This window comes from Spinacia oleracea, chromosome 1 (assembly GCF_020520425.1).
Source record: "Spinacia oleracea cultivar Varoflay chromosome 1, BTI_SOV_V1, whole genome shotgun sequence".
Lineage (NCBI taxonomy): Eukaryota > Viridiplantae > Streptophyta > Magnoliopsida > Caryophyllales > Amaranthaceae > Spinacia > Spinacia oleracea.
Window position 1 is genome coordinate 85,231,426 of NC_079487.1, and position 25,769 is coordinate 85,257,194.

Here is a 25,769-nt window from a genome sequence, read left to right on the forward strand (position 1 = left end):
TTAAGTATTCCTAATCCTACTGGAACTGATTTAATTAAGAGTTTAATTAATGTTACAATTCTAATTGGATAAGAATTTCAATCCTAGTAGGTTTGGTAATTCTCTTCCTAGTAAGACTCAAATTCCTTATTTTCTACCCTATAAATATGAGGCTAGGCCCTCATAATTAAACTCATCAATTATATTGAAAATCATATTCTTTACTTACATTGTGTTCAAGGGAGAACATAATAAAGCCTAACCCGAATACATAAAACCTTAAGTAAAATCCTAGTTGGTTAAACCTAAGGCGGATACGAACGTGCTGTGGACTTTCTACGGAGGGGCAACGTTTGGGGCTCTTGATATGTGTGTTTTATATAGTGTTTTTACCCCCGTCCCTTAGTACTTTTATGCGTCAAATGAGCTCTTAGGAGCCGTTTTTAGTACTAATATGTGTTTTCGAGTGTGCCTTGAGTTTCAGGACTACTTAGTGAGAAATTGGTCTTTTTGGACCGGTTTCATGATGATTTAGGCCACTACGCGATCTCGAGAGAGTTCGGGACAATTATCGTCGACTTGCAGGAGCCTTAGATGCTCATGGTTGAGCCCCGGAAGTTAGACTCGGTGTTACGGACAAAAGACGGATCGTTTAGCTTTCCGCCCGATTGATCTCCTCTCGCCCACCGGGTGAGTAAGTGATGGTTGCTGCAGTCATAGGGCGCCCGACGGGCGGGTATCTGCCCGGTCGCCACCGGGCGCGCATCAGATGGAGGAATGGAAGAATCTCTCTTCGCCCGGCGGGCGAAAGCTGCCCGACCGGGCGCGTGCCGAAGTTTTCTAGAGTGTCTCCCTCCGCCCGGCGGGCCGACCTGCGCCCGACGGGAGAATTTCGAGCTGGTCGCGACGACAACCCTAGGCGGTTTTTCGCGCTTTGTTTTTCCGGTTTTCCTTTATTATTTTGGGCAAACTATAAATACTAAGCTTCTTTATTTTAGTTGCGATCTCAATTCCTGGTATTGAAACCCTTAGTTTTATTTCCCCTAGTTGAATTCTCTCTCTAAATTTATGCAAACACTTAGTTTAATTTTGAATAAAAATCGAAGCTTTCATTTTCCATTGTTCTTGAATTAGGTATTGCTCTTATTTTTATTCATTGTATTGCTTTAATAATGCTTTCAATTATGATTATCACTTTGTTTATTGTTAATATGCTTGAGTAGTCTAATTTCTAGGGTTGGGGATCCATGAATAATATGAAGGGATGATTGAATAATTGTGATTGTTGGCACTGTAATTGATTCCTCTTGATTGGTTTATTTCACTATGCAATTAGATTTGCGCAGGTTTAATTGTGATAGTCATGCAATATCAAGTTAAGATTCGAGAGATGCAATTTGATGTTTAGGCTTGTGTCAATAGGTCGAATTAGAGTTAATACGTAGCGAGAGCCCGTTAATTCTAAGTCTATGATTAGTATCGATTCGAGAGAGCATGCTAGTCTAATTAATTACTTTGTCGATTATCGTGATTGTTTATCGTCCTGGATTGTTATTTGTTGGTGAACCTATGCCCTAGATTCCTTAATATCTTGATTCTTAATTGTTTAATTATCGTCGTAGTCTTAGCAAACCATCAACCAAACTCTTGTTATCAATAGTCTTGATTAATTGATTAATAGTAGAAAGAACGCTTGTTTCCCTATGGATTCGATCCTGACTTCCCTTGCTATTTAGCTAGTGATTTTAGGTTTATTTTTGATTAGGTGATACGACTTTAGCCTGTCAGCTCTAAAGACTTGTTTTTTTTTATAGGGAAGACACGCATCACATTGTATGTAACCTAAATTATGCTAATTGACTATGTGGCAATTAATTTGGTTTCTGACTTCATGGTTTTTCCGCATGAATTATATTATTGTATTATTCATAACCTAACAATTCCACCAATCATTTTAAAGTACATTAATTGCAAAGCAATCAACATTACTGACTTAAGCTTCGGAGGGGTGATACTCGGACCACCCCTGAGGCTAGTTAACCCATTCTATTATGGAGGTTACAGCCGGATCCAAGAAGTACACTCCCAGGTGAGGCCTTCCAACCGTTCCAAGTCCTCAACCGTAACAAAAGGAGTATTTAGAATTCTGGATTTAGGGAAACAATGATAAAATCTTTAATCTTTTTTAAGTGAAATAAAGTTTAAAATTACCAAAAAAAAACAAGGGATTTAGTGAAATAAATTGTCAGTTGTTTGCCAAGATCAACAACAACGTCTTGGGAGCTAAATTTCTTGTCAGAATGGCTTCCACAAAACACACAAACCCGCTTGAATTTATCTCTTCCACTCTTGAATAATTTTGCGTAATTTGTTAAACTAACCTCATTATATTACTGAATTGCAGGTTATCATGAAATATGGCGTGTATGATGATGTTACCTGAAGTTTTGGCATGGTGGGAGTGGGACGATGAAAAAGGGGAAGCGGAGGAGGGGAGTTGAAGGTGAAGGAATTATAAGAACCAAAATGAATAAATGATGGAATTAAAAGAGAAAAATAAAGTTAAAAAAGAAACAAAAATAAAAACTTGACATGTCATACTTACCATTGCCACGTCATACCTGCTACCTATTATAACCAGTCAAAATTTAATGCAAATTGATAAAAATAGATTGGTATAAAAGGTTAACTTAATTAGATACAATCTAAAGTTATACTTATTAATAATAAACAGAGCAAAGGTTGACTTATTCTCATTAATTTTTCCTATAAAAAAGTACAAATTAATTAAGTATTCTCTTACTATTTTCCGTCTTTTGCAATAGAAGGCATGATTGCTACCAAAGGCAATCATGCCTTCTATTGCAGCTGAGACCTTCAAGATTGAGCCTGCATTGATTAACATGATTGAGAGACGCCAGTACGGTGGGGAACCAGGTGAAGATCCGAATCTTCACATTCAGTCCTTCATCCAATACTGTTCCACCATCAAGCAAAAGGGATTGACTCCGGAGCAGACTACGGAGATACTTTTCCCGTTCTCTCTGAGTGGGAAAGCAAAGTTGTGGATTAATGGGTTGAATCGGGCGGCTATGAAAATCACTAATTGGGAGTCCTTGGCCCTTGCATTCTATGTTAAATATTTCCCACCTGAGAAGACAGCTCGTCTGAGGGGTCAGATAATTTCTATTTCTCAACAAGCAGATGAGAGTTTGTTCGAGGTCTGGGAGAGATTCAAGGACTTGCAGAGAGAGTGCCCGCACCATGGTTTGGATGATTGGTTCTTGATTCAGCAGTTTTATAATGGTTTGGGTAATGAGTCTAGGTGTATTCTGGATTCAACTGCCAGTGGGAGATTCATGCAACTTGAGGTGCCTATAGCTATGGAAGTGATTGAGGAGATAACCATTCATAATGCCCAGTATGGGAATCCTAGAGGTCTATCTAACAAGGGTGGTAAGCATGATTTGAATTCTATAGAACAATTAACTGCCCAATTGAATGCTTTACATTATAAGTTTGATAATATGCAAGCAACAAATGCTCAATCTGCCCAACCTGTTAGTGTAGCTGCAATGAGTGCCCAATCTGCTACTGTCTGTGAAAGTTGTGGAATTTCTGGTCATTATGCACAAGAATGTAGGAGCTCTATTGAACAATGTAACGCATTCCAGTCCTACAAACAAAATAACCCATTCTCCAACTCTTACAATGAGGGCTACAAAAACAACCCTCTACTATCCTACAGGAGCAACAATATCCAGAACCCTCACCAAGTCCAACATCCACCACCACAACAACCATACCAAGCCCCACAACACACAATCCTACCAACCACGGAACAATTACAACCAACTGTCTAGTGGACCACCCGGGTTCCCTAGACAACACACATCACCTCCACCACCACAACCTCAAGCCACACAGTCTGACCCTATGCTAGTAGAGATGAGAAATATGATGCTACAAATGCAAAAATCTCTAAGTGAAAAGGATACGAAAATCGATGCTCTTACTGCTCACAACAAGATCATTGATACACAGTTGGCACAGTTGGCTACTACTATTGCAGGGAGGTCCCCTGGCCAACTCCCTTCACAGCCTGTAAATAGGGAAACTGCAAATGCTATTACATTGAGAAGTGGTAGTGTAACAGCCCGCTCTCTACGAGCTGCTAATTAGAATAGCCTATTAAACAGTAATCAAACTTAACTCTTAATCCACCAAGGATTAAACCAATCTCATCAACAACTCTCATAATTAACCTAAGAATATTCACAAATAAAACTATTACAACCTTATTCAATTCATACAATCCAGCTAGCACATCTCTTTCCCCCGTTCACGATCCTTATTTTAACTTCGGCATTTACTAAACCTACAAAGTCACTACATAAGAAACTGCCCCCACCAGGACAGGTTCAAAGAACAAAGTCAGGGAAACTGAGTACACACTGTCCAATCTGAAACTCATTTTGGTGGCTTAAAACATGATATCATGATTTATTTATTTGTAAGGTAAAACTCATTTGATACGATCATCATTCGTATTTCAAATCAAGCTCTGTAAACAAAATGCAAGAACTTAAATCATTTCACATAAATCTATAAATCATAACTGTAATATTCATAGTTGATTAAATAAATTAAGCAAATGCTTCAGACTCATTCACTAGGTATGCAAAAGATGTTCATATCATAAGAGGTCTTCAAATCCACTATTCAACATAGTCAAACTTTAACATATATTTTGAGAAGTATCCATCATGGATTCACAATTCGTCTCTCACGATTTTAATTATGAACCTAAGCTCAGTGCAAACACATCTCGACCTGTAATAGCCACTAATGATTCTTCGTACTAAATCTCTCAAACCTAACTATACACATATATATTCTTTCGAAGATATTGAAACTCCAATTCGTATCGATCTGGATAATTTATTTTTGAAATAGTATCAAAAGACTAGTATAACCTTTTCAAAAGAGTAACTATAAGTTATTGATATTCCAAAACCATAACTTTTTCAAAATTACTTCTTACAAATGATAAATAACGTATCAAAATCACACTTTAAATCTTGCAAACAATATATGTTTGATATTCCAAAACACATAAACACACTTATTTTTTCACAATATTTGCTTATTCTAGCAAATTCTAACACAGTTTGTCTTTAAAACTTATAAACTAACTAGGGGAAGAGAACACGAATAGAGACGGGTTGAATAACCAATGTCTCCAAACTTTTAGGGGTCGTCACCCACCTTTTTGTTAGGTTATGATACATATGACAATACATAAATCATGCGGAAAAACCATAAAGCCAGGAAAGCATATTATTTACACATAATCATTTAGCATAATTTAGGAGCATACACTTTGTAGCGTGCCCTCCCTAGCTGCGCCCGAACCGAACAAGAACAAGTCTTTAGGATTCCAAATGTCGTCCCTCCGTAGATAGTCCACAGTACGTCCGGATCCGCCTCAAGATTGACCAACTAGAATCGCCCTTAAGGTGCTAGGAATTTTCGGCTATTGTTGTGCAAGTGTATGGCTGAATTTTCTTTCAAAAACTTACCCTTTGAATACTTCAACCGTCACTGTAAATAATGACCCTAGGCACTTATTTATAGAGGTATGAAAAAGGAACTGGAATCCTATTAGGATACTAATTAATTTAATTAGAATCCTGCTAGGACTCTATTTAAATAAACTTTATCTAATAGGTTTAGGATTTAATCTTTTATCGAATCCCGATAGCTTTAGGATTCACACACGAGCATCGCACGAGCACCGTACACCCGCGCAGGCCTTGCGGCCCACGCTGAGCGCACAGCGCTCGGCCCATGCTGCTGTCCGCGCGCGCCCATGGCTTCGGCTGGGCCTGGCTTGCGCTGGACCTGGTCGAGGCTTTGGCGTGTGTTGGTGATGCGCGTGGCTTGCTGGGCGATGGCCTGGCTTTGTGCTGGGCCTTCGTTTAGCGAGCCTCGTCCGATGCTAATTCGTACGATACACTTCCGATTAAATTCCTGATTTCGGAATTCATTTCCGATACGAACAATATTTAATATTTCTGATTCCGGAATTAAATTCCGTTTCGAACAAATATTTAATATTTCCGTTTCCGGAATTATTTTTCGATTCCGATAATATTTCCGATCCTGACAATATTTCCATTTCCGGCAATATTTCCGATTCCGGCAATATTTCCATTTCCGATAATATTTTTCGATACGTACCATGTTTCCGTTTCCGGCAAAATCTACGACTTGGATAATATTTATATTTCCGATACGATCCATATTTCCGTTTCCGGAAATATCATCGTTTCCGGAGTATTCATTTCTTGCTTGTGACGATCTCAGCTCCCACTAAAACCAAGATCCGTCGATTCCGAATATCCATAGATAGAGTATTTAATGCTACTAGTCTTATATGCACGCGATGCGTGCGGGTATATTAAAAAAAATTGTGTTATTATATATATCACCCCAAAATTTAGGCAATAAAAATTATTAATAAAGTTCGTCTTAATAAAAGTATGCATCACATAGATAAAATTTATGCTATTATATTGTTCACAGAGTTTATCGGATCCATTCCAATAGATAGCCCATTCCAAAGCAATATTAGAATCCATAGCAATATTTGCTACTGAAATTAATAATCCGTAGAAAATCTTTTACTACGGCTCTTACCTAACAACTTTCTGAAGGTACTACACCCTGCACTACAATAATCTGCTACGAAATAATGTGTTTTCTTCTTGGTCAACATTCGTTTTTGAGCTAAAACTGAATAATTCAATGGCATAAACCCAATACCTATCACAAAAGCAGGAATATGTAAGAACAATGAAGTTAATACAACAATAGTAATTTTCAAGTTCAAAAAGCATCCTCTACCTACTAAATTCCCTACAATTTACAAAAAACCAACCTCCCCAAACATACATGAAACCTTGTTGTGCGCATTTAGGTACATTTCCATCCAAAAGACATTTCCAACCAACAGTATATTCCAAGACATCAAGGTTATCAGTGTTCCGTAGTCATTTGTTGAGAAAGTAGCTGGAATTGTGCTCGGAGAAGTTTCACTTGGTTTACTGTCTCATCGAGATATTTTGTTCTTTTAGATTTATCGAACTAAGTTCGATGATACGATTGTCGTGCTCTGATTGAGCCCTTTTACCTCTTGTGCTTGCATCATGCTTCTCAACCTTTTACCTCTTGTGCTTGCATCAGGCTTCTCCAAATATGACTTGGTAGCCAAGCCTAGGAGTGTGCACCGGTCCAAAACCGGTCCGGACCGGACCTGAACCGGAATGGTCCTGAACTGGAATCACCAAATTTCTTGGTCCGGTGTCCGGACCGGTATAATTCCGGTCCAGACCTGATTATTCCGGTCTATTCCAGTTTTAGTCCGGTTGGACCTGATTTTTCATTAAAAAAAATTAAAATTATTCCTCACAATTTGAAAATGAATGCAATAGAATTAATCTAAAACATGTATCATAAAAACTCACGAATTCAACAAATAAAAGAAAACCAATCTTCACAAAGTCGATCATTCACTTGTTAAAGTAACAAAATTCGAAATTAACAGGATATAAAACACTAATCACAAAAATTTAAGATCCCAGATTTGCCATGATAAAACCGTTTCGTCTCTATATCCAATTCCATATCCGTCATTCATGAGACCTTTGAGTTTTTCAATCGATCCCCTCCGTCATCCCTAAAGTCCAAAAGTCCCAGAAGAAACGGTTCAAAACCCCCAAAAAATAAACGGAAATTTTATACATAAAATTATGGGAAAATAAATTATTTAAAGTACCTCAAATCAACTTTTCTATCAGTTGCAAGCCTGCAATATACTTCACTTGAGAACAAACAATGAACCGTCAACCATAATTTCCAAGCTTTATTTCATCCAAATTGCAATAGATGTGAAAATAGGAGAGAGAAAGAAGGAGATAAAGAAATACCCCTCCCACACACATGTAAATATTACAAACTAATCTGCACCGTCCATTCTAATACTTTAAAACTAATCGAACGACAAAACCGTCACTTAATCTGTGTCACTCAAATCGCACTAATCATCGCTCAGCAGGGAAAGCCAATGCCATTTATTCTCCCTTCCTCATCAAATCCTTCAGCAATCATGTAGTTACGGATTCAAATCATACCCAGAATGTAAATCCTCCATCAAAAAAGAGTAAATTGCAAATTTTGTAACATTACAAAAATTCAAAATATAAATTGTAAATTTTGTAACACTACGAAAATTCAAATCATACCCAGAATGTAATCTATTTATTTTTTTGAAAGAACACTAAAAAGTATAAAATCAAAAACTTCATCAAAATTCAAATCAGACTCTCAAAAAATAATACCCCATAAAATGCAAAATTAGCAATATTAAAAAAAAAATTAAAAAAATCAGACACAAAAAATTACCAAAAAAAAATTAACAAAAAAAATTAACAAAAAAAAATTAAGATAGAAAAGGGGAGGAAGAAGAAGAATACGGAATACCTCACAAACTCATTGAAGGGAACTATTATCGAGGCCATCCGTGAATATTTTGCAGGAAGATGTTTCAACTGAGTTCACCTAACAATAAAAAGAAACCCAGATCTAATTCCAAACTCATAACCTAATTGTAATTTACCAAAATGTCGTAATTACAGAAGTGAAAAAAAAAATATGAAATTCGATTAAGAAATACTTACCCTACCGTAGCGATTATTCGGATCAACCTCAACGAACTCAGCGTCGGAATCAAACAGTTCTTGCTCCGAACTTGCGTCGCCATGCCATACTTCAACCTTAACCCATAAATTACAAATACAATATTCGCAATTTCTCAAAATTAATCAAATCTGTTTGTCACATCCAAAAACCAATTGAAAATCATTGATGTTGGTGTAATTGCTACACGAAGAATCAGGAAAAATAGAGAAGAAAAAGTGCGAAAAAAATGCAAAAAGAAAAATGCATTTGAGATCTTAAGAGATCAAGGAGAGGAGAGAGTAGAAGGGAATTGTTTGTAATTACCTGAGGATGAGATCAAAGATGAGAGAGAATCGAAGGTTTGAGATCTTTGAGTAAAAGGGAGGAGAGAGAAAGTATGGGGAAGTGAACGGTTGAGGAAGTGAACGGCCGAAGGTTTAGGTTTGTGTTGCAACTGATAAATTACAGGGGTATATCCGTCTTTTTGCTTAGAACTCTAGAGAATCTTTTTCTGGCAGACCATATTGAATCTTTTTGAGAAATCACACAATTTGAGCAAAAATAAATTGAATTAAAGAATCTAGCTTAATGGAACCCTCCAGAATCTCTGTGCCCTCAAGCTATTTTAAATTAGTTTAGGATACACAGAGTATTATCTACAACTGTTCTAGTTTGGTACTGAATTACGGGGTTTAGATTTTATCCCATTTCAAGAGAAACCCAAATCAATCTGTTTCTAGAAATTTCGTTCACAAACCAATTCAATTAAATTCCATACCACAAACCCAGAAGAATGTCAGTATTGGGACTAAAGCATTTCAAGACTACATGGCTACATCAGCTTACAGTCATAACCCAATCTTTTCGACTACACACACTTACAATTACAACAACGGGAATGTACTCGTCACCAAACTCAAACCAAAACCACACTAATTATTGCAAAAATTCATCCATTACGAATGATAAGGCAGTACACTATTAACCTTGTTCAATAAATCGAGTGCTACAAAAAACAAAGCAACCCAAGAAAAGTTTACAACAACAATTTAATGAAACACCAAGTCACAACATAAAATTATTGAACAAATTATGTAGCAAAAACGTAAAATAATGTAACCATGTGACCATAATGCAAAAAAGACGAACCTGATTATCCCATGAAGTTGCAATAAGATGATTAGCCTTGGGACTAAAATGAAGGCTTGACACAGAATCAGTTGGTGGTTGAGGCACCTGGAGTTCATAATTTAACCACAATTTTCACATTATTTTTTTTACCCAAAAACTATTGTAATTCAGTATTTCAACAATCTAAGATCATGAAGACAAAAAAATGAAAAGTACATCATATGACGTAGTTGGATTTGTATTTTGACCCAAATTCGTAAGAGATGTAAAATTCGACATTAGAGCTGAAGAAAATAAACAATTGAACAAAATATCAAAGACGGTTAGTCAAACTTAATCAAATTTACAAACAATAATAGAGACCAATTTAAAATTTCCCCAATAAATTTAAATTCTAATTGATTAGGGCTTCAATTGAAAATCACAAATCCAACCATAATAATGATGAATTTCAAACTTAATCAAATTTACAGACAATAACAGAGTAACGGTACTGCTCAATATCTAATACTTCATACTAATGAAAAAATAGAGGCGGGAAAATAAAACCAATCCCCTGCAGCAATATCATTGGTTTTTTTCAATTGTTTCGGTCAAACACACACATTAGAGCAGCATTTCAGTCAAACACACACATTAGAGCAGCATTTCAGTCAAGTACACACGTAATAGTTTGTTGAACAATTTACAAATACCCAACAATCAAAAAAAGTGAAGAGAGGAGAGAGAGTACTTTTGTTAGAATGGTTCAGACATGAGAATGATGTTAATTTCTTCACTCAAAAACTCGTTCTTATCTAAATGGGTCACTCTAAATTTGCAAGAATTTGATAGCCATATAACCAAAACTCAATTAAATTGAAGAACAATAGAATAAATGTGAGAAAATTGGAATTAAAGGGGAAAAAGGGTGTCAACTAATTATTTGAGTGCTTATTTGTAGCCCAAGGAGCTTCATTGCCTTAATATCAGTAATGTTAAACTCGGCAAAGTTTGATGATATCAGTACATAAATTTGAGATATAATCACCAGCATCCAAAGACCACAAATTTCAAAAATCAATAGAAAATAAAATCCGATTAAACGGTGGAAGCTGCTAATTTAAAAAACAAAATTGGCAAAATCAAGCATCAAATTTATCCAAAATTCGATTAACTTAGAATTCCAGATGCAAAACACCAAACTCAAAGAACGACACCCAGATCAAAATTAATGGCATAAGTACCTAATCATCAAATCGGTTTGTAGGAACCTTAAATTTGGGATTCTGCTCCACAAATGGTGGTGGTCTTTGATAAAGAACTGATGCCGAATCAAGATCCCAGCAGTTAGACCCCATATCACATACTCTTTGTAACTGTTTCATAATCAAACTAATGAATCAAGTACTTGCATCACATCCATTCTCTTTCCTCTGCTCTGTGATTTTCATCCTGAGATAACATTCCAACAGAATATGTCAAAAGAAAAAAAGCACGCAAAAACATGTATCTTGAAGGAAGATCTTAAACCAAAGAGAAAACCTTGATGAACATTTCCAAGGGAGCATCAAATATTGTTTCTACCTCAGCAGCATTTGGATCTGGCTTGAATGCATCCTCAAATCTGAACTCGATTTCTTCGAAAGATTTAAAAAATTGAAATCGAAATATTTAAGAAATAAGAGAAATTGAATGATTTACCTAATAGAGACGGATGTAGCGTGATTCTGAACTCGATTTCTTCCCCATTCACCAATTAGATCTCGAGTTTTTTTATGGATTTTTTTCGAGCATTTTGATGTTGCAGAAGATGAATAGATTGAAGGAGAGGATCTGATGGAGGAGAGAGAAGAAAACGAACGGGAGGGAGGAGAGAGAAGAAAACGGGAGGGAGGGTAAAGGGTTTGGGTTGCAGGGAGGGAGGAGAGAGAAGGAAACGGGAGGGGAGAGCGAAGGCCGAAGATTTGTGTTGCAGCTGAAGTGTGAAGGGTACTTTCGTCATTTTGCTTGGGGACACGAAAAGTTAAGTTACCAAAACGCCCTCAGCTGTTGTCTTATATAATAGAGATTAAATACTTGATCCGTTTACGTACTATTTGTGTGACCCTACGGGTTCAGTCAAGAGTAAGCTGTGGATTAATATCATTAATTCCACTTGAACTGAAGCGGCCTCTAGCTAGGCATTCAGCTCACTTGATCTCACTGAATTATTAACTTGTTAATTAATACTGATCCGCATTTATTAGACTTAACATTGAATGCATACTTGGATCAAGGGCATTATTTCCTTCAGTCTCCCACTTGTCCTTAGGGACAAGTGTGCATTTCCTAATTCCTTTGTCGCTCGATGCTTGCTCTTGAACATAAGGTAAGAGTTTTCATCCTTATTATGTCCAGAGGTGTTTCTCGGTTTCAGAGTTCAACTGATCAAATAAACAGATAATCATAGCCTATGATTCATCCGAGCACGGCCATGCATTTTACAGTTTCTAGCTCTCCGAGTGGCCTTGTACAACTTTTAAGCATCTCATCCCGATTTATGGGAGGACAATCCCAATCTTGCGATCTTGAGATTAGACTTAGTTTGATAGGTGATTACCTGAGCGTTGCCTTTATAGCCTCCTTTTACGGTGCGACGGTTGGTCAACGTCAAAGTAACCAGTTCTCAAACAAGTAATTTCAAATCACTCAGGTATTGAGGATTTAGTTTCTAATAATTTTAATGAAATTTACTTATGACAGATTTTCATCTCTTACAGTAAAGTTTCATAGGTCTGTCCGATACTAGTCTTCCCAAAGTAAGTATCTATGCAAATGATTATGACATTGCCATGCCCACATAGTTCAAGAAACAGAACTACTAGTCATCTTGCATTCTAGTCGTCTAACGTTTTCTATGCGTCCAATTTTATAGAAAACTCCGACCAGGGACCATTTTCAACTTTTGACATTCAAGTTCACTTGATAGACATTTCTTAGTCACAGGACTGGTCCTGACAGTCTATCTTGAATATATTGTCAAATTAAAGGGACTCATCATTTAATACTAAACCAAGATTAAATGGAATATGAAAATGCATTTCATATATGATAAATGTTCAACCCCTAATGTTTTACAACCATGGGCCTCGAACCCATCTTTAAAACAACTAGTGGAATTCAAAACTATGCTTTGATTTCCAGTGCCACAATGTGAGTGTTGTTTCTCACTTGTTGCATAGGTTTAGTTATCATGCTTTGCCAATCTTAATATCCTTTTCATCGAATGTTCTTCGAGATAGATGATAAGATCTTTTGAGTATGTTTATTTTGTGATCTAGTCTTTCTTGCTACATTAGTGGTTCTACGCATTTTGCAATGAAGAACCATTAAGTCAACAGACATGTGATCTTCCCAAGTTCAATGAAGAAATCATTAATATAAAACAACTCTGTTTTATTGCTTCTTAGGCAATAAGTACTTTTACTTCAACTGTATAGGTTGCTAGTGATGCTTTGTTTGGATTTGCTTATCCAAGCAGTCCATAGATATGTGGAAGACTTTCCATCTGTATCTTAGAACATAGAAATTATTATTTTAATTTCTCACGCAACAACTCATGGTCTCCAATCCATGTTGCCATTTTCAAAACACGATGCTCTATAGCTCGTCCTTGCCAATGGTTAACTCCAAGGGAATCTTGCTTGATCCTTTGCCAGTGTTTATGCGTGTAGCATCAATATTTAGCATATCTTTATTTCCTTGAATCAAGAACTATTCCTATGTACCTTTTCAAGTACCATAAGTATTCTTGATCTCAATCTAGTTGATCTTTACTTAGATCAATAGAGATTGGTATATGGTCGTCATGGCTAAAGTCATACGATACGTTTTTGGCGATCCTCATATTATATCATACGTGATAAATTCTTTTGCAGAATGATTCCCAATTGAATTCTATTCATGTAACTTTAGCTCATCTAGTGTCAGTAGATACTAAATCCAGCTAAATTCTTTGACATATAATATAGGTTAAGAATCTTACTTAGATCCTTTGATGTTTAACTTAGTAAATGCTTATACATAGTTCAAACATTCTTTACTTAGATTTATTCACATGGGTCGAATATCTCCAATGGAGTCTTTCGTGTTTGATTTAGTAAATGCCATTACTTAATCCAAAACATTAATATAAGATCTTTGTAAATAGATCTTAATACCCAGTATGTACTAAGTTTCGCCTTGGTCCATCATTGATGAATAATTTCAAATCTAAGTCATTAGTATTTGAATCTTATTTCATAATAGAGAGATATGTGTGTGATACACATAGGACCAATTAAGTTTTTATGTACTCCCACTAAACTTCTTATATATCTATAAGAATCATATACATTTTATGAAACTAAAATACTTATTAGCTTCACTAAAATGCAATTCCAATTCCCAATTGCTGTCTTAAATATGTACTTAGATTTCATAAGCTAGCATTCATTTCAAGCATTATTTGGATCCACAAATCCTATGACATGTCATGTACATAGTTTTCTTCCAACATTTGATTGAGGAATACGTTTTGTCATCCAATTTCCATATGTACCAATATGCAATCATTGCTTGATTTATAGACTTAAGCATTATGATTTTGCATGAGGTTTCAACACAATCCACACCGTGAATTTGCTTGTAACCTTTAGCAACTAATCTAGCTTTGTGTGAGAACACAATTTCATGTTTGATGGTTTTTATCCTTAAAACAAACTTGCAACCAATAGGTGTTAAACTATTCTTGCAAATCAACAAAATTTCAATTTTGTCATCAAAACATTGAGTATGTTTTATGGCCTCTAACCATTTAAAACATTTGAGTCTATATATGGCCTCTAACCATTTTAGGGAATCTGGGTTTCGTCATAGCTTTCTTACAGGTCACAAACTCATTAATCTATATGATAATAGTTTGACTGCAAGTTGTAGGTTTCTTCACTATCTAATAGAAGAATCGCATAGCTTCAGTGACCTGAACTCCATGTTTCTTCACTATCTAATAGAAGAATCTCATAGTTTCAGTGACTTGAACTCTATGCCTACTTGGGTATAGAACATCGATCAAACAATAGAATATCAGCAGCCACTTGAAAGTCCTTTGAATATTCTGTTCTCCTTGAAGCACTTGTAAAGTCTTCTAAGAGATGTCTATTCTTTAAAGCCACTTCTAAAGTCCTTAAAGAATACGTGTTCGGATTTTCTGAAGAACTTCGAAAAGCCTCCGGAATGTCCGTTTATGTTTGTTGTTCGCCTTGAGTACTTTCGAGGTCTATTTTCTCCCACTTGTCATTTTGGAAACGAATCTCCAAAAGGACATTATTTCGAGAAAACAAACATTATGTTCTCAAAAATTCGTGGTAGAAACAATACCCTTGTGTCTCATTTGAATAAATCACAATGAAACATATATCTATACTTGGGCCTTAGTTTGTTGAATAACAAACACTAAGCTCCCACTGAGTTTAGAAACTCTTTAGATATATCATGAAAAGATATTCTGAAATTACTTTTCAATAACTTTGACGAATTTGGTTTAGTTTGGTGGTAGTTGAGCATTTTGTTTTAGAAATTATAGGAAAAGTCTTTATGATTTATCGTTGATCGAATCAAGTACTAATTGACTTCGATTATTCCAATGTAGATATGGCATATCTTATGGAGCTAGATCGTGAATTTACAACACACAATCATTGATGATCATTCTTGACTTAAGTAATCATCAACATGATCTGACCTAGATCTTTATGATTCCTTGCCAAGTGGATTTTATACTTCTGAATCTTTGAACTAGCCAAACAGATTCAAACTTATATCACTTTGAGTAAATAAACCTATATTCACTCAAATCTGTGTGAAATAATAAAGTCATAAAACCTTTCTTTAGCTTTGAACTCTATCGTCTAGGCGGTCTAACAATAGTTCATATCTTTTGTTACTTTCAACAAGTAAGACTAGCTTGTCTTGAATGATCTAGAAATCAATCAACTTTCAAAAGTCCATCAAAATAGAGCTTATGAATGTTTACTTGTTGATATGGTCTAAGCAACAATGCCAAAGATTAGTGGAACTCAAATCAAGGGGTTGATTTGAACCTAGTAAAGTTTTTATTGTTAAAGAGTTGTTTGTTTTAATCAACCATATTGACTCAACCCGTAAATGACCATTTCATTCAAATAAACAAACAAACATTGTTTTTGTTCTTTTGAATGTGAGTCTTTCTGTGTTTGAAAACAGAAATTTAGGTATGCTGATTGTGGAACAAAATAGCCATTAAGTTCCAGCCTTTGAAAGGACTTAAAACAAACCAGATGACCCTACAACTAATGTAGCATTGCCATGCTTCATTTCCCACTTGTAGGTCAATAGTGCAGCCTAGCTTCCGTTGTTTGAGTTATTACCGAAGTAAGAACCTCAAGCGGTATATGATACCAAGGAAGTTTGATTGCTAGGTCACTTCTCTTTAAACATAAACTTATAGGTAGAAACGGAATCGTAAATTCCTTTCATTTGTTCCTTGTTTTCCTATTTCTCGTACCCTTTCTTATAGTCTTAAGAATTGAATTCTCTAGTGTTGACTTTTATATTTTGTTAGACATGTCCAATGTCATTCCAACAAGGTTCTTACCATTTTATATTGAATATTAAGTTTCAACTAGATGATCTTACCAGAAGCTTCTAAAGTTCTCTAAGCATCGATCTATTCGAATGTCTAGGGACTAGACTCATTCGAGAATTAAATGGACAAAGATATTAGGTTGTTAACCATTGGTAAAGCTGAGCGTTTAAACTCAATGCTTTATGATCTCAAAACTACATTGTATTTTTGAATCCACAAGCACCAATCGGTTCGCCATTCGATATTGATATTCGAAAAAAACCATAAAAGTCGATATAAGAAATGTACATTTTAAATTGCTCACTTTCTCTATTTTCCGTGAATCGTTCTTGGATTCACTACCAATCGAGGAAATTTACTGTTACCTTTCTAAAAGGATTTACTGCATTGCAAGATATTTAATTATAACCAATAATTAAAACATACATTGATGAATGCAAAGTCTAAACATTTATCATGAATAATAACTTGAAAATTAAAGCAATCATGCAATTCAAACAAGTTATTAGCATTTTATTCGAATTTATTGTTCCGGCAGATGCGAATAAAATGACTCCAAGATCCTAAAACCATTGAAGAATTAAGCACAGTTTGTCGACTCAATCCTAAAACATTTTAGGTAAGCAAAAACCTTTTGCTAATAGTCTAGACACTATTCTTGGTTGATAGGTACGTCTAAGAACTTATTAGGTAAACCTATCGATTTTGCCACGACATAAAAGGACTCCTTACTTATATCGTTGAGTTTCACCAAAACTAACATGTACTCACAATTATTTGTGTACCTTGCCCCTTTAGGACCAATAAGTAACACCTCGCTGAGCGAAAACTATTACTAGATTGATGTAAAGGATATCCAAGCAAGTGTATATTTTGGCATGGCACCTTTTAACTCAATTTTTAAGTTTGGAACTTAAGGCTCTTACTATGTTGGTTAGATTTTAAGTGAACTAAAATCCTTAATCATGCAACATAATCAAGCTTTGATCTCATGCATATTTAAGACATATTTAAAGCAACAAATAACTTAAATCATGCATAAGATAAATGTGATCTAGTATGGCCCGACTTCATCTTGAAGCTTCAACTTCAAAGTCCGTCTCGAAAATCACCCTGGGAGGCACCATTTTCTTCAAATAGGATAAGCTATAATTAAACTAATTACAACTATTTGATGGTACGCATACCATATTTGAATCGAAATTTTTTTTGGTACTTTAGACCAATTACATTCAAATTAATGGTACGCAGACCATATTTTCTATCTTATTTGGGCCATACTAGTCACTTCATAACCTGCAAAACAGTACATATACAATATATACCATTCACCCATTCATTATCATGAATGGCCCACATAGCTAGTTAGTAAAACACGTTATGCATCACATAAATATTTGCAGCAATTAATCAAGGGCACCAATAATCTACAAATTATTCAGTCCTTATTAATTCTAAGCAAGTTGTTTTAACCTTAAGGATTTGTAGACCTAATCAAGAGTTTATGACTAAAAGGGCTCCCACTTACACCAATAAATTCATATGCTTTACTAATTTTAAACATAAAAATGTATTTCTAGTCTAACCGGAAACATACAAATTTAATTAAAATTTAAAGCTCATATAAATTTATAATTGAATCCACATATTTAATTTATTTTCAGTCGTATTTAAATTAATTCATGATTTTAATTTTAGTAAAATAATTAGAATAAATGAAATTTATTATAATTATAATATTCAAAATTAAAATCCAAGAAAATAACTTAAATTATTAATTTTAAAATTAGTTAAAATTAATTAAAATTACGTAAACTAAAAATTTCAAATTAAAATTTTAAAACGATCTAATCGTAACATAAGGTGCGCAACATCATCATGCAACGCACAACCATAAGTCACACGCACGCAGCCATCGCTGGCCATGTGCGCGCAGCCTATGTGCTGCGTCGCATTCGTCGCTGCACACCATCGCAAGGTACCATCGAAACACACGAGGCAACTGCTCGCTGCGCGCGCCAGCGCTTGATGCACGCGAGCCATCGCTCGCTGCGCGCTGTCGTTCGATGCTGGGCGTAGCGCTCGTCGCACGCGAGCCAGCGCTCGCTGCGCGCGAGGCATCGCTCGCTTGCGCGAGGCAGTGCGCGTTGCACGCGACTGCTCGCTGCCTTGCTCTCGCCCTTGCCCACTCGCCCATCGCTCACAGCACACGACACAAGGCAGGGCTGCTGCCTTGTGCTCGTGCACCATAGCCTTGCTCATTGCATTGGTACCGCATGGGCGACGAGCTCCCTTGCTCGTCGTCGCATGCCCGCACTATACAACACCCCTTAAGGGTAACACGTAGCGTCCATTGCTTTGTGCGTGCAAGTTATATGAGCGAATCGCATAAAAATTAAAAATTTTATTTTCAAAATTAATGACAAATTAATAAATCATATTAATTTCATAATTTTAGGGCGAAAAATCGAAAATTTATTAATTAATTGATTTCCGATTAACATGGATTCAAGTCTAGGTCATAAAAATTTAAAATTTAACACAAATTTTAAATTTACAATTTTTTTTGGTGGTTTTTAATCATAGGTATCTAATTAAATTATTAACTAATTATGAAAATCAAATTAATTCTAAATTATTCCGAATTTCAACAAATTAATCATAATTACAAATTAGATTGCATAATTAACAAGGCTAGGCATTCAAACTTGTTAAACATATACTGTAGGTCAATCAAAAATTCAAGATTTAACAACAAGAATCGCAAATATTTAATTTAACATCTTAAATTTACAAAATTTTGCGTTCGAAAAACTAAAACCTCCGAAAAGTCATAGTTAGGCTTCGAATTTGAGAATTCTGGGTTCGGCCGAAAAAATCACTCGATTTGGATGAGTAACGAAGAGTCATAGTTAGGCTTCGAATTTGAGAATTCTGGATAGAATGCCTTTTACATGCGGAATTGACACAAAAATCACTCGATTTGGATGAGTAACGAAGAAACTGCCGAAAAACTGCGTACATATAATTAAATAAACGTAATTTGCAATTAATTAACAATTACGAAAATTAATCACCCCTTTTAATTCTTGCAAATTTGTAATATTTAACCATGTTTATGCAAATTAGATTATGAAAATAATAAGAGGCTCGTGATACCACTGTTAGGTTATGATACATATGACAATACATAAATCATGCGGAAAAATCATAAAGCCAGGAAAGCATATTATTTACACATAATCATTTAGCATAATTTAGGAGCATACACTTTGTAGCGTGCCCTCCCTAGCTGCGCCCGAACCGAACAAGAACAAGTCTTTAGGACTCCAAATGTCGTCCCTCCGTAGATAGTCCACAGTACGTCCGGATCCGCCTCAAGATTGACCAACTAGAATCGCCCTTAAGGTGCTAGGAATTTTCGGCTATTGTTGTGCAAGTGTATGGCTGAATTTTCTTTCAAAAACTTACCCTTTGAATACTTCAATCGTCACTGTAAATAATGACCCTAGGCACTTATTTATAGAGGTATGGAAAAGGAACTGGAATCCTATTAGGATACTAATTAATTTAATTAGAATCCTGCTAGGACTCTATTTAAATAAACTTTATCTAATAGGTTTAGGATTTAATCTTTTATCGAATCCCGATAGCTTTAGGATTCGCACACGAGCATCGCACGAGCACCGTACACCCGCATAGGCCTTGCGGCCCACGCTGAGCGCACAACGCTCGGCCCATGCTGCTGTCCGCGCGCGCCCATGGCTTCGGCTGGGCCTAGCTTGCGCTGGGCCTGGTCGAGGCTTTGGCGTGTGTTGGTGATGCGCGTGGCTTGCTGGGCGATGGTCTGGCTTCGTGCTGGGCCTTCGTCTAGCGAGCCTCGTCCGATGCTAATTCGTACGATACGCTTCCGATTAAATTCCCGATTTCGGAATTCATTTCCGATACGAACAATATTTAATATTTCCGATTCCGGAATTAAATTCAGTTTCGAACAAATATTTAATATTTCCGTTTCCGGAATTATTTTTCGATTCCGATAATATTTCCGATTCTGACAATATATCCGTTTCCGGCAATATTTCCGATTCCGGCAATATTTCCATTTCCGATAATATTTTCCGATACGTACCATGTTTCCGTTTCCGGCAACATCTACGACTTGGATAATATTTATATTTCCGATACGATCCATATTTCCGTTTCCGGCAATATCATCGTTTCCGGAGTATTCATTTCTTGCTTGTGACGATCTCAGCTCCCACTGAAACCAAGATCCGTCGATTCCGTATATCCATAGATAGAGTATTTAATGCTATTAAATACTTGATCCGTTTACGTACTATTTGTGTGACCCTACGGGTTCAGTCAAGAGTAAGCTGTGGATTAATATCATTAATTCCACTTGAACTGAAGCGGCCTCTAGCTAGGCATTCAGCTCACTTGATCTCACTGAATTATTAACTTGTTAATTAATACTGAACCGCATTTATTAGACTTAACATTGAATGCATACTTGGACCAAGGGCATTATTTCCTTCACTTTTCACATATGCTTGCAAGACTTTTAGATCATGTCCCCACACAGATGTACATATGTACATTTACACAGATGCACAAATGTGCATTTACACAGATCACACACAATTACACAAGTGTTGTTCATGACCGTTGTTAACGGCTTCTTCCCCACGAAAACACATTTGAAAACTTATCCAATAAAATGAGAAAATATATATTCTCACACTTACTCAAAGTATGGTATCACAACAAAACCTCATCTGAAATCTTAAACACAATTTAAAATCTTGGCACAAACCATACTTATACAAAGTGATAAATTTGTCCAAAATATTCGCTTAAAGATAACAATTTACTCATAACTTTTCACAAATTTTGTATACGTGATTCTTGAAAAAAAAAAACAATTTTAACCTAGTATATATATAAAGTTCAATATTCTTAGCGACACTCAAATTTAAATTATACTTCAAGGCAAATCGTATTTCTTAAGCTTATCACAAATCATACTCTCCAGCTCAAATTTTCAACTCACTATTAAACCATCGAAATCCTTAATCTGAATTACACAATTGCACATTCAATTTGGTCTGTAACACAAAGATCACACCTCCAAACCATTAGCTTATAATCACAATAGCATAATAAGCTCATATCCTTTTAATGCGTAAACTTCATGGTCACTAATAAGTAATCCTAAATGAATCTGATTTCTCAATAAAGTACTATACCCAAAGAAGCTTAATAGCTCAATCCGTATTAGTAAACTCAATTTAATGCTCAATCGCACATGGTTACGCACAAAACTCTATCGATCACATAGATCTTATAACTAAATCTCATTAGGGATAAAGTATAAAACTTATATATAAATCCACAATTTAATCGTGTTGAAATATAAATTATTTATATTATTTCATCTTAGTCAAAGGATAATTTTGGTCTTTCAAATTCAAACATACTCTTTACAGAAAACAATATAAAGATCTCAAACGAAATAATTTAATAATATATTGAGCTTCCCAACTCGATGAAGGATAATTTGGTAAATATAGGCCATAATTCATAATTCGAAAAATCACGTAAGTAATTAAAATACGTAATTTATTATGTAGTTTAAAAACTGGATTTTTAGAAGATCAATTAGTTTATTATTATTTTTTATTATTTTTATGGTTACCCAAATCATAAAACTTGATTCAAAAAGTCATTGACGCTGTAACCAATCTCTATCGTCATATTAAAATAATACTATAACTAGTATGTTGGTGAAACTATCGTTTAGCGATAACTTTAATCATAACATAAAGAAAGAAAATAATTATCCCATAAAGATAATTTATAGATCTTGTTATAAAATTGTGTGGCTCAAATAAAAGTTCAAGAAACCACTTAGTACAAAAGAAATATATCTCTCATATATGGTTCAACTGATAGTTGTTGCTAAACTTTATTAATCCCAAACACATAGTCAATATATATATATGAGTCACTCATAATTTTCTTTATTTCAAAATTTCTCACACCATAGCTTCAATGCTTACGAAGATTCCCTAAAACCATTTATCAAACATACCAATAATGTTCCTATCAAAAAAAAAAAAAAAACATACCAATAATGTAATTACACTAGCATAGGCTTGCCCATAGCTTGTCCTAATGCAAGAGACCAATATCTTTACAACCCATATTATTCTTACACAGGCATAACTATTTTCAACAAGCTCTTGCACCGATCATATAACAAGACACACAATCACTTTTCACAAATCTCACAGTCCAGCTTTCACAAGTCACATATTCAAATCAATCATAGTATTTCATATTCTAAAACAAAATAGGAAGTGCATTGAAATGCTAAAATAAATGTAAATTTTATACTCTATTTCCAAAATTTCAAATTCCAAATCACAGTAACATAGTACTTGAACTTAAACCAAAATTTTATTCTTAAATGTAAATCAAAAAAATTCTTTAAATCCAGGAAACACAAGCTATAAGTTTTAACAAAGTGGATGGACAATGTGTACCTTCAATCGTTACACCTAACCTCCGAGAATCTCATGTCTCGATCACCATCGATCGCTTTAATCCGAATTCAATCTTCCAGAACACATCCCATACTTTAATCTCCAAGGATAACTCATAATCTTGACCACCAATTTTACCTTGAACATCATAAATTTATCACCAACAATTTACCTTGTCCTTTAGAAGCCAACAACAAAACTAAGAGGTTGGGGAAGTGAGAAGGAACAAGGAAGTGGGGCAACAACAACAACAACAACACGTTGACAGCAACAACTGTCAGCTTCGAAAAACCATATCTCCTAGATAAAGGTTCCAATTTTAGTAATTTTTGAGCCTAAGTTCATCAGGTCGAAGAGATATATAATTCTTATTCAGGGAACATAAGCTCAAAATTATTAGAATATCATCGAAATAACAGAAACAGAAGTTGGTGCTGACATCACAAAAACAGCAGCAGCAGTTGGTTTCATAAGGGCTTATCTCCTAGAATACAACTTCAAATTGAGCTATTTTTGAGCCTAAGTTGAATATCTCAAACAGAGCTACAAAATTTATGAAGAAATCATTGGCTAAAAATGACTTTATGATGAAGATAAATCACGAAACAGAAGTTGTAGCTACAAGGAGTGAGATTGAATGAGTGTCTTTCCAATTGTTTTTTGTTTTACCATTTCATGAGATTAAGTTAGATGATCTTATCAAATCATGATAAGGTAGGCTATATGAATATAAGGTGACAACACACAAATATACTTTGGTCTTGGCATTCTCTTATTGTGACACGAAGAGAAAGGAGTAGTAAATGGTTGACTAGGATTAAAGGGTAAAATAGTCATTATCAACTTCTTTCTTTTTTTTTCTTTTTTTTTTAATTACATATGCTAGTAAATATTAATTTGCATTCAATCAGTTTTAATCTAAAACTAATTTCATACATAATTTAGCTAATAAATATAATTATCTTTTAAATTAAATCTCGTAAAAATTGGGCTACTACATACTACCACCCTTAAAATAAATTTCGTCCTCGAAACTTCAAAACACAAACTTTAGATCATTTGAAGAAAACATATTAATTTGAAATCATATTTTGAAATCACAGTGTAGGAAATACACCAAAATAACTCGATTTTCTTGACAGATATGAGTCCAATTGAGCAAAAATGTATATATTGGAGATTAATGCATGATACTATACTCAATTCAATTTAGGAGGAAGGGCAGGATAGATTGTTATTGACAAATATGCCGAAACAAACGATCAAGAGATGGGGAAATGAAATAATAAATTTTTACAATGAGCCCAATCTTTTCGTTAAGATTTAATTCCCAAGACCAAACAATCTATCCCATAATCTAATTGAAATAACCAATGAAATATATAATCATCAATCCGTCATCTCCAAATGAATAACCATACTAATATCTTCAATCCTTGACACTTCTTTCCACATGGTTAAATGAAGGTTCACCAATTCCCAAAACATATATCTTTTGATTTCCAATCTTCATATCCCTAAGATATTTTACAACTAAATTGTCATCACTTCAAATCTTCCTCTCAAATCCTGACTCATTGATAAGACTTTGAGCTTATCATCCTAAATAAAACTCACATACCTATTAACTCTTTATTAAATCAATAAACCTATTTTCAACACAAAAACTATGATATGAAGATCATAGCAAACCCAAAATCAACCTTGGCTCTGATACCACCTGTAACAGCCCGCTCTCTACGAGCTGCTAATTAGAATAGCTTATTAAACAGTAATCAAACTTAACCCTTAATCCACCAAGGATTAAACCATTCTCATCAACAACTCTCATAATTAACCTAAGAATATTCACAAATAAAACTATTACAACCTTATTCAATTCATACAATCCAGCTAGTACATCTCTTTCCCCCGTTCACGATCCTTATTTTAACTTCGGCATTTACTAAACCTGCAAAGTCACTACATAAGAAACTGCCCCCACCAGGACAGGTTCAAAGAACAAAGTCAGGGAAACTGAGTACACACTGTCCAATCTGAAACTCATTTTGGTGGCTTAAAGCCTGATATCATGATTTATTTATTTGTAAGGTAAAACTCATTTGATACGATCATAATTCGTATTTCAAATCAAGCTCTGTAAACAAAATGCAAGAACTTAAATCATTTCACATAAATCTATAAATCATAACTGTAATATTCATAGTTGATTAAATAAATTAAGCAAATGCTTCAGACTCATTCACTAGGTATGCAAAAGATGTTCATATCATAAGAGGTCTTCAAATCCACTATCCAACATAGTCAAACTTTAACATATATTTTGAGAAGTATCCATCATGGATTCACAATTCGTCTCTCACGATTTTAATTATGAACCTAAGCTAAGTGCAAACACATCTCGACCTGTAATAGCCACTAATGATTCTTCGTACTAAATCTCTCAAACCTAGCTATACACATATATATTCTTTCGAAGATATTGAAACTCCAATTCGTATCGATCTGGATAATTTATTTTTGAAATAGTATCATAAGACTAGTATAACCTTTTCAAAAGAGTTACTATAAATTATTGATATTCCAAAACCATAACTTTTTCCAAAATTACTTCTTACAAATGATAAATAACGTATCAAAATCACTCTTAGAATCTTGCAAACAATATATGTTTGATATTCCAAAACACATAAACACACTTATTTTTTCACAATATTTGCTTATTCTAGCAAATTCTAACA

At 34.9% G+C, this 25,769-nt stretch overlaps 1 pseudogene; it reads right to left on the reverse strand.

Moving 5' to 3' along the window:
- Nucleotides 1–3,150: 3,150 nt before the first annotated feature.
- On the reverse strand, nt 3,151–3,250 carry LOC130466546 (uncharacterized; annotated as a pseudogene).
- Nucleotides 3,251–25,769: the final 22,519 nt, after the last annotated feature.